This window comes from Oryctolagus cuniculus, chromosome 9 (genome assembly GCF_964237555.1).
Source record: "Oryctolagus cuniculus chromosome 9, mOryCun1.1, whole genome shotgun sequence".
NCBI classification, from domain to species: Eukaryota; Metazoa; Chordata; class Mammalia; order Lagomorpha; family Leporidae; genus Oryctolagus; species Oryctolagus cuniculus.
The window spans coordinates 72,138,336-72,158,877 of record NC_091440.1 but is presented as its reverse complement, the minus strand read 5'-3'; the positions used below and the strand labels follow the sequence as shown (position 1 = coordinate 72,158,877).

Genomic DNA, 20,542 nt, shown 5'->3' with positions numbered 1-20,542 from the left:
CAGCCTCAGAATCAAGATCTCTGGGACCTTCTCCTGCCCTCCTGTCCCCAACTCTCATTCTCCCCCAAAGTGAGTCACAGAAACCAGAATTCCTCTTCCCCAATGTGGACTATAGAAACTAGAACCTGGGGCCGGTGCTGTGGCATAGCAGGTATAGCCGCTGCCTGCAGTGCCGACATCCCATGTGGAAGCTGGTTCGAATCTTGGCTGCTCCACTTCTGATCCAGCTCTCTGCTATGGCCTGAAAAAGCAGTAGAAGATGGCCCAAGTCCTTGGGGCCCTGCACCCATGTGGGAAGATGTGGAGGAAGCTCCCGGCTTCAGATCAGCACAGCTCCCACCCTTGCAGCCAACTGGAGAGTAAACCAGCAGATGGAAGACCTCTCTCCCTGCCTCTCCTTCTCTGTGTGTGTGACTCTTTCAAATAAATAAATAAATAAATAGATCTTTAAAAAAAGAAAAGAAACTAGAACCCTCTTTCTAATGTAAGCTGTAATCCTAAACCTATCACACTAGCCCTCTCCCACCTTTGTGCCTCAGACTGGCCATCAAGAAATTCTCTGATACACCCTTGTCATCAGGCCATCATTCCAGGGAAGAAGTCCTGTCCCATACCTGGGAGGAAGAAGTGCTGTACTGAGAGCCGGAGAAGAAAGCTGAACAGGCAGGGCTTGCTGGATTTCCCCTCTCAGTCTATTACCACTAAGCCATATCCTTTGTCTAATCACATGTCTGCACACCCATCCACGTATTATCATACCTAAGCATAAGAATGACACTTTTTCTGGGTCTTTGTGTCTTCCTTATGAAGGCTTCTGTGACATGTAATATGTTGATTAAATCTTTTTTCTCTCTCTTTTTAAAGATTGATTTTATTTATTTGAAAGGCAGAGTTACAGAGAGGGAGAGACAGAGAGAAAGAGACCTTCCATCCACTGGTTCACTCCCCAAATGGCCACAATGGCTGGAGCTGGGCCACACAGAAAGCAGGAGCCAGGAGCTTCTTCCAGCTCTCCCACATAGGTGCAGGGGCCCAAGCACTTGGGCCTTCACCTGTGGCTTTCCCAGGCACATTAACAGGGAGCTGGATCAGAAGTGAAGCAGCCAGGACTCAAACTGGCACCCATAGGGATGCTGGTATTGCAGGTGGCAGCTTAACCCATTCTGCCACAATGCCGGCCCCTCTCCTGTTAACCTGTCTTTGTTATAGGGTATTGACCATGTCCTTTTTGATGAGTGCAGAAAGGTATCATTCCTTTCTGTCCCTACACTAGACGAGAGTCCTCACCGGCACTTACTAGGATCACTTCTGTGCCATTGCTGGGTTAGCTGGGGTCAAGACATGTAGACAGGCATATGAATTTAGAGTCAGTCTAGTGTGATAGCCCAGCTCCTGCTGAGGATGTGGACATCCTCCAATTAAGAAGAAAAGGAAACCCGCTTGTGGGCAGCACACTGCACAAAGGTACAACTGCAAAGGGCATTTCCTGCTGGCACCATCGCAGATGGCGGGCCGAGGGAGTTTTAGCAAAGACTCTGTACAGAAAATGAATTCATCTCTGAATACCGTGGAGGGGGAATTTCTCAAGATGAAGTAGACTGGAGAGGGAAAGTAGAAGATAAATAACATGTGCAGCTTTTTGTTCAACTTGAACAATGATTCTGTAGTGGATGCAACCAGCAAGGGTAACAAAATTCATTTTGCAAATCATTCAAGGAATCTCAACAGATGCAACCAGTATCTGTAATCTGAAGTCTGTGGGGACTGAAAAAGAAATGGAAATCCCTTGACCTCTGCTAGTTCCTTCCTCCCCTTCCTGTCTGAAATAGCTGCCCGAGCTTCCGGAACCTCAGGTACCACGGGCAATTTAGAAAAAGAAAATGCAGTTTGAAATTTTGAGTTTGCAAAGTACTGTCAGAATGACTTACAGTACTGAGTTTTAAAGTCAACTTTTTTTTTTTTGGACAGGCAGAGTGGGCAGTGAGAGAGAGAGAGAGAGAGAGAGAGAAAGGTCTTCCTTTTCCATTGGTTCGCCCTCCAATGGCTGCTGCGGCCTGGCGCACCGCGCTGATCCGAAGCCAGGAGCCAGGTGCTTCTCCTGGTCTCCCATGTGGTTGCAGGGCCCAAGCCCTTGGGCCATCCTCCACTGCACTCCTGGGCCACAACAGAGAGCTGGACTGGAAGAGGAGCAACCAGGACAGAATCCGGCGCCCTGACCAGGACTAGCATCTGGAGTACCAGTGCAGTAGGCGGAGGATTAGCCTAGTGAGCCAAGGCGCTGGCCATTAAAGTCAACATTTTATTGCTTTCTCACTCGCTGCAAAAGTGTTTTGTGCCAGTGAATTTTTTTTTTTTGCAATAATGCAGAAAAGTACATTTTTCACCTTTGAATAAAGAATACTTAAATTAAAAAAAAAATTAGTGATCGGGGCCAGTGCTCTGGTGTAATAGGCTAAGCCTCTGCCTCTGGCACTGGAATCCCATATGGGTGCCAGTACATATCCTGGCTGCTCCTTTTCTGATCTAGCTCTCTGCTGATGGCCTGGGAAAGCAATGGAAGATAGCCCAAGTGCTTAGGCCCCTGCACCCATGTGAGAGACATGGAAGATGCTCCTGGCTCCTGGCTTAGGATTGGGTCAGCTCCAGCCATTGCGGCCACCTGGGAAGTGAACCAGCAGATGGAAGATCTCTCTCTCTGTCTCTTCCTCTCTGTAACTCTCTCAAATAAATAAAATCTTTTTTAAAAATAGTGATCTAAAATCACTTATCAGTGAAAAGGAATGAATTTACACAGATGAAACCTGAAAACATTACATAAGTTAAAGAAGCCAGACCCAGTAGGACAAATCTTGTGACATTCTGATTAGGAAATATAAAGACAAGCAAACTCATAGAGACCAAAACAAACCTGAGGTCACCAAGGATTGGGTTGGGGCTGGGGGCAGGTAAATGCAGGTTTATTGTTTTTTTTTTTAACTTTTATTTAGTAAATATAAATGTCCAAAGTACAGCTTATGGATTACAATGGCTTTTTCCTCTCCATAACTTCCCTCCCACCCGCAAACCTCCCAATTCCCGCTCCCTCTCCCATTTCATTCACTTCAAGATTCATTTTTAATTCTCTTTATATACAGAAGATCAATTTAGTATATATTAAGTAAAGATTTCAACAGTTTGCACCCACACAGAACATAAAGTGTAAAATACTGTTTGAGTACTAATTCTAGCATTAATTCACATTGAGCAACACATTAAGGACAGAGATCCTACATGAGGAGTAAGTGCACAGTGACTCCTGTTGTTGACTTAACAAATTGACACTCTTGTTTATGGCATCAGTAATCTCCCTAGGCTCTTGTCATGAGTTGCCAAGGCTATGGAAGCCTTTTGAGTTTGAGGACATTGATCTGATTTAGGTCATAGTCAAACTGGAAGTTCTAGTTCTCTCCTCCCTTCAGAGAAAGGTATCTCCAACTTTGATGGCCTGTTCTTTCTACTGGGATCTCACTTGCAGAGATCTGTCATTTAGGTGTTTTTTTTTTCCAGACTGCCTTGGCTTTCCATGCCTAATGCCTAAAATACTCTTATGGGCTCTTCAGCCAGATCTGAATGCCTTAAGGGCTGATTCTGAGGCCAGAGTGCTGTTTATGACATCTGCCATTCTATGAGTCTGCTGTGTATCCCACTTCCCATGTTGGATCGTTCTCTCCCTTTTTTATTCTATCGGTTAGTATTTTCAGACACTAGTCTTGTTTATGTGATCCCTTTGACTCTTAGACCTATCAGTATGATCAACTGTGAACTGAAATTGATCACTTTGACTAGTGAGATGGCATTGGTATATGCCACCTTGATGGGACTGAATTGGAATCCCCAGGCACATTTCTAACTCTACCATTTGAGGCAAGTCAGCTTGAGCATGTCCCAAATTGTATATCTCTTCCCTCTCTTATTCCCACTCTTATGTTTAACAAAGATCACTTTTCAGTTTAATTTAAACACCTAAGAATAATTGTGTGTTAATTACAGAGTTCAACCAATGGTATTATGGTATTAAGTAGAACAAAAAAAAAATACTAAAAGGGATAAAGTATTAAGTTGTACATCAACAGTCAGGACAAGGGTTGATCAAGTCAGTTTCTCATAGTGTCCTTTTCACTTCAACAGGTTCCCTTTTTGGTGCTTGGTTAGTTGTCACCGATCAGGGAGAACATATGATATTTGTCCCTCTGGGACTGGCTGTTTAATAGGTTCAGAGTTTCCATCTAGGGCAATGAAAAGTTGGCTTTTTTAAGTTTTTATTTTATTTATTTGAGTGGTAGGGTTACAGACAGAGGGAGAGAAGGAGAGAAAGGTTTCCCATCCACTGTTTCACTCCCCAAATGGCTGTAAAGGTTGGAGCTGAGTAATCTGAAGCTAGGAGCTTCTTCTGGCTTTTCCATGTGGCTGCAGGGGCCCAAGGACTTGGGCTGTCTTCCACTGCTTCCCCATACCATTAGCAGGGAGCTGGATAGGAAGTGCAGCAGCTGGGACTCGAACTGGCACCCACAGGTAGCAATGAAGTTTTGGAACAGTGGTGATGGCTGCACAATATTATAAGTAAAATTAATGGTGTTGAATTGTTCACTTAAAATTGCCTAAAATGGTAATTTTTGGCTATATATATTTTATTGCAATAAAAAACAAAAAGCCATGATTGAAAATATGAATAATTCTCTTACATGTGCTTTGAGGCCATTGTCACTGATCAAGAAATCCTGTCTTTTGCAAATAAAAAATGAATGCAACTGGAGATCATTATGCTTAGTGAGATGAGCCAAACTCACAAACATCATATGTTTTCTCTGATGTATGGTAGCTTATATATAGAGTACAAAAAAAAAACACCCTAAATGTATAAGAATAAAATTGACATCTTATCATCTGATGATCATTTACAACCCTTGTCTATATTCCTGTGGAACAGTGGTCTTTCTACTTTTTACTGCTGAACACTATATTCAGTGGAGTATTAAGCCTGTGATTATAAAGTAAATCAAAAGTATGCTATGGCAAAAATTAAAAGAAAAGAAGGATGGAGGGAGGTTTCCTTAAGTTCTCGGATTGTATCTTTGAAATACATGAAATCTGTTCTTTTTTAACAATAAAAAATATATTTTAAAAGAAAAATGAAGAAACAGATCAAATAACTGGTGACTTACAGAAGCTCATCCAGCAGTGCAGGGCTCCAAGACTGATGATGTCGTCACACATCAAAGATGCAGAACTGCTTCCCCGCTGGGGCCCCACAGCCTTTCAATATCTCAGAGCACCCAAGGGCAGCCAGTGCCCCGTAGATGGATGTCTCAAAAATGTCATTTTAAAGCACTTACCGTCGAGCTTGCTTCATTTCCCAAGGCAATCCTGATTCTGCTGGTGTCTGCTTAAAAAGAAAAAGGTGGGCAGAGAAACACAGGAAGAATCACCTGATGAATTCCCTAATGGGATCAGCACAAAGCTTAAGAGACAAGTGAGGGTCTTCAAGGCAAAGAACCTGGGGCCGACGCTGTGGTGTAGCAGGTTAAAGCCCTAACATATAGCACCAGCATCCCATATGGGCACTGGTTCGAGTCCCAGCTGCTCCACTTCTGATCCAGCTCTCTGCTATGGCCTGGAAAAACAGTAGAAGATGACCCAAGTCCTTGGGCTCCTGCACCCACATGGGAGACCTGGAAGAAGCTCCTGGCTTCAGCTCAGCTCTGGCTGTTGCAGTCATTTGGGGGAATGAACCAATGGAACGGAAGATCTCTCTCTCTCTCTCTCTCTGCCTCTCCTTCTCTGTGTAACTCTTTCAAATAAATAAAATAATTCTTTAAAAAAAAAACCTGAAGAGCGATTCCAGGCTTTAATCACACAATAACACACTCCACGTGTTCAAAGAAGCTATTTCTGTTGTTAAGTCCTGATGTTAAACTCTGAAAGTTTAGAGACATCTCCATTCACTTAGGTCTCTGTCTCTCTCTTCCTCCCCCTCTCCCTCTCTCTGTCACCTTGCCTTTCAAATAAACATATCTTTAAAAAAAAAAACATAAAAATTCAAAATTGCTATTGTGCGGCAGGCATTTGGCCCAGCAGTTAGGACATCAGCTAGGATGCCTGCATCCCGCATCAGAATGCTTGAGTTCAATTCCTGTCTTGGGCTCCTGATTCCACTTCCTGTGAAGGTGCACCTGGGTTCCTGCCACCTAAGCAGGACACCTGGACTGTGTTCCTGGCTCCCAGCTGTGGCCTGGCCCAGACCTGGCTCTTGTGGGCATTTGGGGAGTGAACCAGCGGATGAAAGATCTGTCGGTCTCTACCTCTCTTTCTGCCTTTCAAATAAATGAAACTAAATTGAAAAAACATTTTCAGAATTGTTACCCTTTTTTCTTGGTGCATTATGCTTAGACTTTTTGGTTTCTTCTAGTATCTGTTCACCATATTCTGAGATGATCTGAAAATTAAAGTTGGGAATTTATATACATCTCTTTAGACACTGCCGTAATGTTATTTAATTATCAACAATCTTCAGCACAATAATATTTAAGTTGAAAAATAAAAAATGACATTTGAAAATACATGTAGTTAGGCAGAGATAAATATAGACATTTGTATATTATTTATATATAAAATATGTAAATTTATACATATAAATAAAGATCTGTATGATTACACAAGCCACAGCTGAGCTTACACTTGGAAACAGTATTGTGGGATGAAGAAGAAAAGGGAAGGAAGCATTAACATTCTTTATTTTACTCTACTTTACTTTACTTTACTTTTTCTTTACCTTTTCTTTACTTTTTCTTTACTTTACTTTATTGACAAGCAGAGTTAGACAGTGAGAGAGAGAGACAGAGAGAAAGGTCTTCCTTCTGTTGCTTCACCCCGCAAATGGCCGCCATGGCCAGCGCACTGCACCAATCTGAAGCCAGGAGCCAGGTGCTTCCTCCTGGTCTCCCATGGGGGTGCAGGGGCCCAAGCACCTGGGCTATCTTCCACTGCTTTTCCAGGTGCATTAGCAAGGAGCTGGATTGCAAGTGGAGCATCTGGGACACAAACCAGTGCCCATATGGAATGCCAGCATTGTAGGTGGAGGCTTAACCTGCAACACCACAGCACCAAGCCAAAACGGCACCACAGAAGGTTTATGGAAGGGGCAGCATTGTGGTGTAGTGGTTGAGCAATTGCCTGCAGTGCTAGCATCCCATGTGAGCACCAGTTCAAGTCCTGGCTGCTCAACTTCTGATCCAATTCCCTGCTAATAGCCTGGGAAAGCAGCAGAAGATGGCCCAAATGCTTGGACCCAGCACCCATGTGAGAGAAACTCCTGGCTCCTGGATTAGGTCTTGTTCAGCCCTGTGTGTCATTTGGGAAGTGAACCAGTGCATGGAAGATCTCTTTCTCTCTCTCCCTCTCTATAACTCTGCCTTTCATTTATTTTTTTTTTATTTTTTATTTTTTGACAAGCAGAGTGGACAGTGAGAGAGAGAGACAGAGAGAAAGGTCTTCCTTTGCCATTGGTTCACCCTCCAATGGCCGCCGCGGCCAGTGCACTGCGGCCGGCGTACCGCGCTGATCCGATGGCAGGAGCCAGGTACTTACCCTGGTCTCCCATGGGGTGCAGGGCCCAAGCACTTGGGCCATCCTCCACTGCACTCCCTAGCCACAGCAGAGAGTTGGCCTGGAAGAGGGGCACCAGGACAGAACCGGCACCCCAACTGGGACTAGAACCCGGTGTGCCGGTGCCGCAAGGTGGAGGATTAGCCTAGTGAGCCGTGGCACCGGCCAACTCTGCCTTTCAAATAGATAAATCTTTTTTAAAAGTTCATGAAAAATGGAGTTATAATTAATTTAATAGAAGACACTTTTGAGTTTCATGCACAGCTTTTTCATGGCATGCATATTTTTTTTAGTTTTTTGAAGACCCTCATATACATGGATTTCACAATTTCTATGTACCTTTCTGGTATTTTTATATGAATATATGAAACTTTTAATTCCATTTCCAAAACTTTTTTTTTTTGATAGACAGAGTTAGACAGAGAGAGAGACAGAGAGAAAGGTCTTCCTTTTCTGTTGGGTCACCCCCCCGAAATGGCCACTATGGCTGGCGCACTGTACCTATCCAAAACCAGGAGCCAGGTGCTTCTCCTGGTCTCCCATGGGGTGCAGGGCCCAAGGACCTGAGCCATCCTCCACTGCCCTCCCAGGCCATAGCAGAGAGCTGGACTGCAAGAGGAACAACCGGAACAGGATCTGGTACCCCAACCAGGACTCAAACCCAGTGTGCCAGGGTCGCACTGTAGGTTAAAAGTTTAAAAGTACTCTTGCAAGTGTGTTGACAAGATAACAAGCCCTGGAAACCTGTTCACAGCTGATCCAACAGGCGTCCTACCTCAGGGGGGAAGCACTTCCCCAGGAGCGGAGCTAGGCTGCCTCTGCACAGGAGCGCCGAGGCTGAAGGGCAGTGCAGGGGATTCTTCTTAAACATCTGCTTGATTAGAAACTGCAGCTCTTAGGAGTAATGGGAAGGCAGTGGCCTGATGGACCCTCCACATATTTTGAGGATGAGACTTTTCCAACTATTGGCCTGAAACTGGAAAGTAAAAACAGAACTTGAAAAGCAGAAACAGAGAAAGAAAAAGGAAATTAGAAAATACCAACTGAATTGAATTCATATAAACTATTTTAATTTTATAAATATACGTGAGGGTAGGTCATTTTTCTTTCCAGAAGTTTCCTTAAGATATTTGTTGTGGCAAAACATGTCAAGCTGCTGCCTGCGATGTTATGAGCACTGGTTCAAGTCTCAGCTGCTCCACTTCCAATCCAGCTCTCTGCTTATGGCCTGAGAGAGGAGTGGAAGATGGCCCAAGTGCTTGTGTCCCTGCACCCATGTGGGAGACCCAGAAGAAGCTCCTGGCTCCTGGCTTTGGCCTGGCCCAGCCCAGACAATTGCAGCCATTTCGGGAGTGAACCAGTGGATAGAACACCTCTCTCTCTCTCTGTCTCTACCTCTCTCTCTTTAACTCTTATTTTAAATAAATAAAATAAATATTTTCTTAAAATAAAGGTACTATTCTATAGGGAGCAGCTGTTTAGCCTAGTGGTTAAGGCACCTGCATCCCAAACCAGAGTGCCTCAGCTGGACACCTACTCTGGTTCCTGACTCCAGTTTCCTGCTAAAGCAGACCCTGGGAGTCAGAGGTGATGGCTCAAGAAATCGGGCTCCTGCCACCCACTTGGGAGACCTGGATTGAGTTCCCAGTTCCCAGTCCTGGCCACTGCAGGCATTTGGGGAGTGAGCCAGTGGATGCAAGTTCTCTCATATAAATACATAAAACTTCTATCTCTCATATAAAGAGATAGAAAGTATATCTCTCATATAAATACATAAAACTTAAAAGATAATATGGTGGTTCAGGAGAAAGGTCAGCATGAACAATAAGAAACTTGCCTGCCTTGCATACTTTTAAAGTCAACATCAATGTTGTTACAGATATACATTTTTAACATAAACTCACAATAATACATATGACTTTTTTAAAAAAATGATATAGAAGACTCACAATATGCATAATATTCTTTTGATCCATTATTCCTCCCCAGAAACCCCAAGACTTATACTGTAACAACATGTACTTTTGGCTTTTCCAGATTTAAACTACTACTGTAAAATCCTTCTTAACATTCATGCCATTAAAGAAGCTATTGAAGTTTGACAAGTAAAAGAGTGGAGACATAAAACGACACAGTGGAATAGCATCCTAAAAGTTTTCCATGTGTAATATATTTACTGGAACCAACATTAGCCGTCAGCCTTGCTAATGCTCATATAAGAACATGTTGGCACTCTATCTTGAAAGTGTATTGCCCTATTAATAAAAAAAAGTGAAGACATGAAAAAAACCCAACCTATAACAAAGGAAACTTCAGATAATGAAAAATAAAATTGAATGTGCTTGGCCTCAGGCTTTTAAACAATTATACTGCATTTCTACATTTCCTAAAGGTTTGGGAACAACTGTTTTTAAAAATATATTTATTTATGGGGGCTAGTGCTGTGGCTTAGTAGGTTAAGCCTCTGCCTGCGGTGCTGCAATCCCATATGGGCACTAATTGGAGTCCCAGCTGTTCTGCTTCCAATCCAGCTCCCTAATTATGGTCTGGGAGAGTGGTAGAGGAGGGCCCAGGTCCTTGGGCCCCTGCACCACATGGGAAGCCGGGAAGAAGAGTGAACCAGCAGAGGGAAGACCTCTGTCTCTCCCTCTCTGTGTCTGTACATAACTCTGCCTCAAATAAATAAATATATCTCTTAAAAGTATATATTTATGGGCCAGCGCCATGGCTCACTTGGTTAATCCTCCGCCTGCACCACCAGCATCCCGTATGAGTGCCAGTTTGTGGTCCTGGTTGCTCCTCTTCCAGTGCAGCTCTCTGCTGTGGCCCAGGATGGCAGTGGAGGATGTCCCAAGTGCTTGGGCCCTGCAACTGCATGGGAGACCAGGAGATGCACCTGGATCCTGGCTTCGGATCAGCACAGCACTGGCCGTAGCAGCAATTTGGGAGGTGAACCAACAGAAGGAAGACCTTTCTCTCTCTCTCTCATTGTCTAGCTCTACCTGTCAAAAAAGGTATATATTTATTTATTATTTTTATTTATCTGAAAGGCAGAGATAGAGATCTTCCATTGCTGGTTCATTCCCCAAATGCCCATAAAAGCTGGGGCTGGGTCAGGCTGAATCTAGCAGCCTGGAACTCAAATCTGAGTCTCCCACATGGGTGGTAGGGCCCTAACCACTTGAGTTATCACCCACTGCCTCCCAGGGTGGGCATTAGCAGGGAGCTGGAAGTGGAAGTGGAACTGGGACACAAACCCAGGCATTCCAGTATGGATGTGGGTATCTCAAGCAGCATCTTAGCCACTGCAACAGTGTCTAACCCCAAAAATACAAAAACTGTGTCTTAAAGCAGAGAAGAGATGAAATACTGTGTGCCAAAGAATCTGGGCACTATAGTCCTCCCTGTGTATTCTTGCTAGGAAGAAGAAGAACAAGTATATTTATGCTTATGAAAAACATTTCTAAAATATTCATGATGTTAAAATTAAATAATTTTATTTGTATATAACAGTGTTTCTCAACGTAAGCTATACATCAGAATCACCTGTGGGTTTTTTTATGATTTCTTTAATTTGAAAGGCAGAGTTACAGAGTGAGAAAGGGGGGCAAGAGAGACAGAGAGAGAAAGGGAGGGAGACACACAGAGAGAGAGAGAGAGAGGGACAGAGAGAGATGACTGATCTTTCATTTGTTTGTTCACTCCCCAAATGGCACAACAGCCAGGGCAGGACCAGGCTGAAAACAGGAGACAAGAGCTTTATCTGGGTCTCCCATGTGGGTGCAGGGGTCCAAGGACTTGGGCCAACTTCCAGGCTTTCCCAGGCATATTAGCAGGGAGCTGGATTGGAATTGGAGCCGCTGAGACTCAAAGAGGTGCCCACGTGTGCTGCTGGCTGGCATCATAGGCTGCGGTTTTACTCACTACACCTCAGCACCAGACCCAGAATAACTTCTTAAAAATACTAATGCCCAGGACACCTTCAGAGTTAGCATGGGCCCAGGCAGCAGCATTCTCACAGGTTCCCCACCGCGTTCTAACTGGACGGGCAGCATGACAAGCCGCTTGTTCAAATAGACGCCCTCTCCTGAACAGCACACACCTTCAGTTTGCGTTACCTTCCTCTGGTGGTGCTGAGGGATTTTTCTCAGCCATTCCCTCTCCTGAGCTCTGTGTGCAGTCAAGCACCTCTGTATAAGAGCTTGGTAGAGCTTATTTTCAATTCATTCCCAAAGAACAGAATTTATTTCCATGCAAAGCAAAGACTTAATGGAAATCCATTCTACAATTGCTGTTCTTTGCAATAAACTACTGCTAAACAGAAAGGACAAAGTATTTACCATCTATTTTGTTGAATTATTTTTTAAAATATTTAGAAAAACACAACACAATGTGGCAGAGTCTATTTTCTCATATTTCAGTTACAGAGGAAACACACATGATAAGTAAAATCTAATTTCAAAAAGATTGGTATAAAAATGGTACAGCCATTCTGGAAATGTTTGGCTATTCCTCAGAAAGCTAAACATATAATTATTGTATTATACATCAATTCCACTCTTGGATATACACCTCAAAAACTGGAATCAGAGAGTCTGACAGACATTTGCTCTCATGTTCATAGCAGCATTATCCTCAAGAGTCAAAAAGTAGAAACACCCCAACTCCAGTGTCCACAGACACTGTATACTGTATACACACAATGGAATATTATTCAGCCACAAAATGGAATGGAATTGTGATACATGTTCAACAAGGATGATGAGCTTTGAAAACACTATGCTAAGTGGAATAAACAAGACATAAAAGACAAATATATTTTTTGACAGGCAGGGTGGACAGTGAGAGAGAGAGACAGAGAGAAAGGTCTTCCTTTCTGCCGTTGGTTCACCCTCCAATGGCCCCCACGGCCTGTGCGCTGCAGCCGGCGCATTATGCTGATCCGAAGCCAGGAGCCAGGTGCTTCTTCTGGTCTCCCATGCGGGTGCAGGGCCCAAGCACTTGGGCCATCCTCCACTGCACTCCTGGGCCATAGCAGAGAGCTGGCCTGGAAGAGGGGCAACTGGGACAGAATCCGGCACCCCGACCAGGACTAGAACCCGGTGTGCCGGCGCCACAGGTGGAGGATTAGCCTATTGAGCCATGGCACCGGCAAAAGACAAATATTTTATTACCTCACTTACATGAAATATCTAGAATATGTGATTCATAGAGACAGAGAGTAGACTAGAGACCAGGAGCTGGGGGAGAGGAACAAGGAGTAATTATTTAATGGGTGTAAAGTTTCTGTTTGGGATGGTGAAGAAGTTTAACAGGGAAGTATTATTGATGATTGTGCAATACTGACAATATAGTTAATGCCACTGAATTATACACATAAAAATGGTTAAAATGGCAAATTGTGTATTATATATATATATATATTTACCAAAAATCTTAAAAATTTAAGAACACTGATCAGCACGGGAGTTTTGACCTGCTCCGTTTCCGACCTGGGCTGGTGGTTCACCCCTCCTTAGGCAACCTGGTGGTCCCCCGCTCCCGGGAGGTCACCATATTGATGTCAAACTTAGTGTGGACACCCGATTGGCATAGCGCATGACAGCCCAGAACTCCTGGACTCAAGCGATCCTCCGGCCTCAGCCTCCTGAGTAGCTGGGACTACTGTTGAAATCTTTACTTAATGCATACTAAACTGATCTTCTGTACAAAAAAAAAAAAAAGAAATTATCAATTCCCAACTTGACTCTCACTGGGATTAAACATGACAATAGGTCTGATCTGATTTCATCATCATTTAAAAAAATCATCTATTATTTTTCACTTTATGTTTCTGTGTGGGAGCAAACTGTTGAAATCCTTACTTAATGTATACTAAGCTGATCTTCTGTATATTAAGATAATCGAAAATGAATCTTGATGTGAATGGAAGGGGAGAGGGAGTGGGAAAGGAGAGGGTTGTGGGTGGGAGGGACGGTATGGGGGGAAGCCATTGTAATCCATAAGTCGTACTTTAGAAATTTATATTCATTAAATAAAAGTTAAAAAAAAAGAAATTCCAAAAAAAAAATTTAAGAACACTATGGCAAAAAGAAGGAAAGAAAAGCTACATATAGAACAACAGAAATGGGAGCCATGGGAGCTGCAGGGTCTGCACACCAGTGCAGGAAGGGGAGTGGATGTCACACAGACACCAGCGGGGAGAGCAGGGACACCCAGGGCTCCGAGTCCACACATCAGTGCTGGAAGGGAAGGTGAGCTCAGTAACCCGAGACATTGGTGGGGAAACGGTGGTCAGAATCTGGAGGGGAGTGGGAAAGTTCACCAGACTGACTACAGGAGAGAAGGAAAAAAGGTAGGGGGGGTACTGGTACAGATGAGTTTCTCTCTAGTTTCTCTCTCCACCAACCTTGCAAAGGCAAGCAAGAGACAAAGAGCAGGCCCCACTCTGGATTTACATAACAACAGGGGAGAGCTAAGGAACTGAGTCGCTACAATTCAGTAGCCTAGGCAACCCAGTGGGAGTCCAGAGGTGAAACGGAGCCTGCACAGACTCTTTGGGTAGAAGCCAGAGATTGGAAGCTAAATACCATCAATCCTGCACAGCCATGCCATGCGGTATTACTTACCTCCTGAATAAATAAAATAAATAAATAAATAAATAAATAAATAAATAGAGATTTACCATGCATAACCTGAGGGTGTCACCTTTGCACACCCATAACCCGGAAGAACCAAGCAGAGCTCTCAGGCCAAACCCATCTCAAGCCTCCAAGGCTCCTCCAACAGCAGGCAGTCCACTTAACACAGACATAGTATAAAATAAAAAAATAAATAAATAAACAAATGCACAGTGACGAAAGAAGAATTAACTATGCCAAGCAACAAACACAAAAGTTGAGGGAACAAGATCAACGATGACACTATGATGCTTCCAAATAAACAAAACTCCCCAAGCCAAGATTATGAAGATGATGAGATAGAAGAAATGCAAGATACGGATTTCAAAAAATTTATGATAAGAACAATTAGAAGTTTTCAAAAGCAAATCCTTGAACTACAGAAATCCTTATTGGACAGGATTGAAAATCTCTCTTGTGAAAATGAAATTTTAAGGAAGAATCAAAATGAAACGCAGAAACTAGTAGAACAGGAAAGTGTGATAGTGAAGAGAAATCAAAATGAAATGAAGAGCTCAATAGATCAAATGACAAACACATTAGAGAGCCTTACAAACAGAATGGGTGAAGCAGAAGAGAGAATATCGGACTTAGAAGTCAGAACACAGGAAAACATACAGTCAAACCAAAGAAAAGAAGAGGAAATTAGAAATCTAAAAAATATTGTTGGGAATCTACAGGATACTATTAAAAAAACCAACATTCGAGTTCTAGGAGTTCCTGAAGGCATGGAGAGAGAGAAAGGATTAGAAGGCCTTTTTAGTGAGATACTAGCAGAGAACTTTCCAGTTTGGAGAAGGACAGAGACATCCTAGTACAGGAAGCTCATAGAACCCCCAGTAAACATGACCAAAAGAGATCCTCACCACGATACGTTGTAATTAAACTCACCACAGTGAAACATAAAGAAAAGATCCTAAAATGTGCAAGAGAGAAACGTCAGATTACTCTCAGAGGATCTCCAATCAGACTCACAGCAGACTTCTCATCAGAAACACAGATACTTAAAGATGTGCTACACTCAGAAACACAGAAACACACCCATCAATATGAAAGAAGGTAAAGGAAGAAAAACCACCAGTAAAAGAGCATGGAAAGCTCAAAGCATATACTAGAAAATATCTCCAGGAAAATGGCAGGGCAAAGTCACTACATATCAATAGTCACATTAAACATTAATGGAATTAACCCTTCAGTTAAAAGACACCGATTGGCTGATTGGCTCAAGGAACAAAACCCAACTATTTGTTGCCTACAAGAAACACATCTCTCCAAGAAAGATGCATGCAGACTGAAAGTGAAAGGTTGGAGAAAGATATTCCATGCCAACAGAAACCAAAAAAAAGGCAGGTGTAGCCATATTAATATAGACAAAATAAACTTTAATACAAAAACTGTTAAGAGAGACAAAGAGGGGCACTATATACTGATTAAGGGTTCAATTCAATAGGAAGATATAACTATTATAAATGTATATGCACCTAATTACAGGGCACTGGTCTATTTAAAAGATATGTTAAGGGACTTAAAGGGAGATTTAGATTCCAATACAATAGTACTGGGGGACTTCAATACTCCACTCTCAGAAATAGACAGATCATCCAGACAGAAGATCAACAAGGAAACAGCAGATTTAATCGACACTATTGCCCAAATGGATCTAACAGATATCTACAGAACTTTCAATCCTACATCTAAAGACTTCACATTCTTCTCAGCAGTGCATGGAACCTTCTCTAGGATTGATCACATACTAGGCCATAAAGCAAGTCTCAGCAAATTTAAAAGAATTAGAATCATACCATGCAGCTTCTCAGACCACAGCAGAATGAAGCTGGAAATTAGCAACTCAGGAAACCCTAGAAAGTATGCAAACACATGCAGACTGAACAACATGCTCCTGAATGAACACTGGGTCATTCAAGAAATCAAAAGAGAAATCAAAAACTTGCTGGAAGTAAGTGAGGATAACAACACAACATATCAAAACTTACGCGATACAGCAAAAGCAGTACTGAGAGGCAAGTTTATAGCAATAGGGGCCTATATCAAGAAATTGGAAAGGTACCAAATAAATGAGCTTTAAATGCAGCTCAAGGACCTAGAAAAACTGCAGCAAACCAAACCCAAATCTAGTAGAAGAGAAATAATTAAAATCAGAGAAGAAATCAACAGGATTGAATCCAAAAAAAATTACAAAAAATCAGCCAAGCAAGGAGCTGGTGTTTTGAAAAAATAAACAAAATTGACACCCCATTGGCCCAACTAACTAAAACAAGAAAAGACCCAAATCAATAAAATCAGAGATGAAATAGGAAACATAACAACAGACACCACAGAAATAAAAAGAATCATCAGAAATTACTACAAGGACTTGTATGCCAGCAAGCAAGAAAATCTATCAGAAATGGATAGATTCCTGGACACATGCAATCTACCTAAATTGAACCAGGAAGACATAGAAAACCTAAATAGACCCATAACTGAAACAGAAATTGAAATTGAAACAGTAATAAAGGCCCTCCCAACAAAGAAAAGCCCAGGACCAGATGGATTCACTGCGGAATTCTACCAGACATTTAAAGAAGAACTAATCCCATTTCTTCTCAAACTATTCAGAACAATCGAAAAAGAGGGAATCCTCCCAAATTCTTTCTATGAAGCCAGCATCATCTTAATCCCTAAGCCAGAGAAAGATGCAGCACTGAAAGAAAATTATAGACCAATATCCCTGGTGAACATAGACGCAAAAATCCTCAATAAAATTCTCGCCAATAGAATACAACAACACATCAGAAAAATCATCCACCCAGACCAAGTGGAATTTATCCCTGGTATGCAGGGATGGTTCAACATTCGCAAATCAATCAATGTGATTCACCACATTAACAGACTGCAGAAGAAAACCATATGATTATCTCAATTGATGCAGAGAAAGCATTTGATAAAATTCAACACCCTTTCATGATGAAAACTCTAAGCAAATTGGGTATAGAAGGAACATTCCTCACTATAATCAAAGCAATTTATGAAAAACCCACGGCCAGCATCCTATTGAATGGGGAAAAGTTGGAAGCATTTCCACTGAGATCTGGTACCAGACAGGGATGCCCACTCTCACCACTGCTATTTAACATAGTTCTGGAAGTTTTAGCCAGAGCCATCAGACAAGAAAAAGAAATTAAAGGAATACAAATTGAGAAGGAAGAAGTCAAACTATCCCTCTTTGCAGATGATATGATTCTTTACTTAGAGGATCCAAAGAACTCTACTAAGAGACTATTGCAACTCATAGAGGAGTTTGGCAAAGTGGCAGGATATAAAATCAATGCACAAAAATCAACAGCCTTTGTATACACAAGCAATGCCATGGCTGAGAAAGAACTGCTAAGATCAATCCTATTCACAATAGCTACAAAAACAATCAAATACCTTGGAATAAACTTAACCAAGGACGTTAAAGATCTCTACGATGAGAATTACAAAATCTTAAAGAAAGAAATAGAAGAGGATACCAAAAAATAGAAAAATCTTCCATGCTCATGGATTGGAAGAATCAACATCATCAAAATGTCCATTCTCCCAAAAGCAATTTATAAATTCAATGCAATTCCAATCAGGATACCAAAGACATTCTTCTCAGATCTAGAAAAAATGATGCTGAAATTCATATGGAGGCAAAAGAGACCTCAAATAGCTAAAGCAATCTTGTACAACAAAAACAAAACCGGAGGCATCACAATACCAGATTTCAGGACATACTACAGGGCAGTTGTAATCACAACAGCATATTACTGGTACAGAAACAGATGGATAGACCAATGGAACAGAATAGAAACACCAGAAATCAACCCAAACATCTACAGCCAACTTATATTTGATCAAAGATCTAAAACCAATTCCTGGAGCAAGGACAGTCTATTCAATAAATGGTGCTGGGAAAACTGGATTTCCACGTGCAGAAGCACGAAGCAAGACCCCTACCTTACACCTTACACAAAAATCCACTCAACATGGATTAAAGACCTAAATCTATGACCTGACACCATCAAGTTATTAGAGAACATTGGAGAAACCCTTCAAGATATTGGCACAGGCAAAGAGTTTCTGGAAAAGACCTGGGAGGCACAGACAGTCAAAGCCAAAATCAACTATTGGGATTGCATCAAATTGAGAAGTTTCTGTACTGCAAAAGAAACAGTCAGGAGAGTGAAGAGACAACCGACAGAATGGGAAAAAATATTTGCAAACTATGCAACAGATAAAGGGTTAATAACCAGAATCTACAAAGAGATCAAGAAACTCCACAAAAACAAAACCAACAACCCAATTAAGAGATGGGCCAAAGACCTCAATAGACATTTTTCAAAAGAGGAAATCCAAATGGCCAACAGGCACATGAAAAAAATGTTCAAGATCACTAGCAATCAGGGAAATGCAAATCAAAACCACAATGAGGTTTCACCTCACCCCGGTTAGAATGGCTCACATACAGAAATCTACCAACAACAGATGCTGGCGAGGATGTGGGGAAAAAGGGACACTAACCCACTGTTGGTGGGAATGCAAACTGGTCAAGCCACTATGGAAGTCAGTCTGGAGATTCCTCAGAAACCTGAAGATAACCCTACTGTTCGACCCAGCCATCCCACTCCTTGGAATATACCCAAAGGAATTTAAATTTGCAAACAAAAAGCGGTCTGCACCCTAATGTTTATAGCAGCACAATTCACAATAGCCAAGACCTGGAACCAACCTAAATGCCCATCAACGGTAGACTGGATAAAGAAATAATGGGATATGTACTCTTTAGAATACTATACTGCAGTTAGAAACAACAAAATCCAGTCATTTGCAACAAAATGGAAGAATCTGGAACACATCATGCTGAGTGAAATAAGCCAGTCCCAAAGGGACAGATTTCATATGTTCTCCCTGATTGGTGACAAATGACTGAACACCAAAAAGGAAACCTGTCGAAGTGAAATGGACACTATGAGAAACGGTGACTTGATCAGCATAGCCCTGAATGTTAATGAACAACTTAATACATTATCCCTCTTAGTAGTTTTTTTGTTCTTCTTAATATGACTGGTTTAACTCTGTAATTAATACACAGTTATTCTTAAGTGTTGAAATTTAACTGAAACGTGATCCCTGTTAAACATCAGAGTGGGAATAAGAGAGGGAAGAGATGTACAATTTGGGGCATGCTCAAGCTGACTTGCCTCAAATGGTAGACTTAGAAACATACCTGGGGATTCCAATTCAATCCCATCAAGGTGGCATGTACCAATGCCATCTCACTAGTCCAAGTGATCAATTTCAGTTCACAATTGATCATAATGAAAGGACTAAGAGTCAAAAGGAGCACATAAACAAGTCTAGTACCTGCTAATACTAACCGATAGAATAAATAAAGGGGAGAGTGATCCAACATGGGAAGTGAGATACACAGCAGACTCATAGAATGGCAGATGTCCTAAACAGCACTCACTCTGGCCTCAGAATCAGCCCTAAAGGCATTCGGATCTGGCTGAAAAGCCCATGAGAGTATTTCAGGCATGGAAAGCCAAGACACTCTGGAAAAAAAAAAAACCCAAACACCTGAATAAAGATCTCTGTGAGATCCCAGTGGAAAGAACATGTCTTCAAAGAAGGAGGTACCTTTCTCTGAAGGGAGGAGAGAACCTCCACTTTGACTATGACCTTGTCTAAACAAGATAAGAGTTGGAGAACTCAAAAGACTTCCATAGCCTTGGAAACTCATGACTGGAGCATGGGGAGATTACTGATGCCATAAACAGGAGTGTCAATTTGTAAAGTCAACAACAGGAGTCACTGTGCACTTACTCCTCATGTAGGATCTCTGTCCTTAGTGTGCTGTACATTGAGATTTAATGCTATAACGAGTACTCAAACAGTATATTTCCCTTTGTGTTTCTATGGGGGTGGAAACTGTTGAAATCTTTACTTAATGCATACTAAACTGATCTTCTATAAAAAAAAGAAATTATCAATTCCCAACTTGACTCTCACTGGGATTAAACATGACAATAGGTCTGATCTGATTTCATCATCATTTAAAAAATCATCTATTATTTTTCACTTTATGTTTCTGTGTGGGAGCAAACTGTTGAAATCTTTACTTAATGTATGCTAAACTGATCTTCTGTAGATAAAGAGAATCAAAAATGAATCTTTATGTGAATGGAAGGGGA

At 41.9% G+C, this 20,542-nt stretch overlaps 1 pseudogene; it reads right to left on the bottom strand.

Moving 5' to 3' along the window:
- Positions 1 to 20,542, bottom strand: part of LOC138843812 (serine/threonine-protein kinase Nek3-like) — a 91,740-nt pseudogene that overhangs the window by 64,004 nt on the left and 7,194 nt on the right.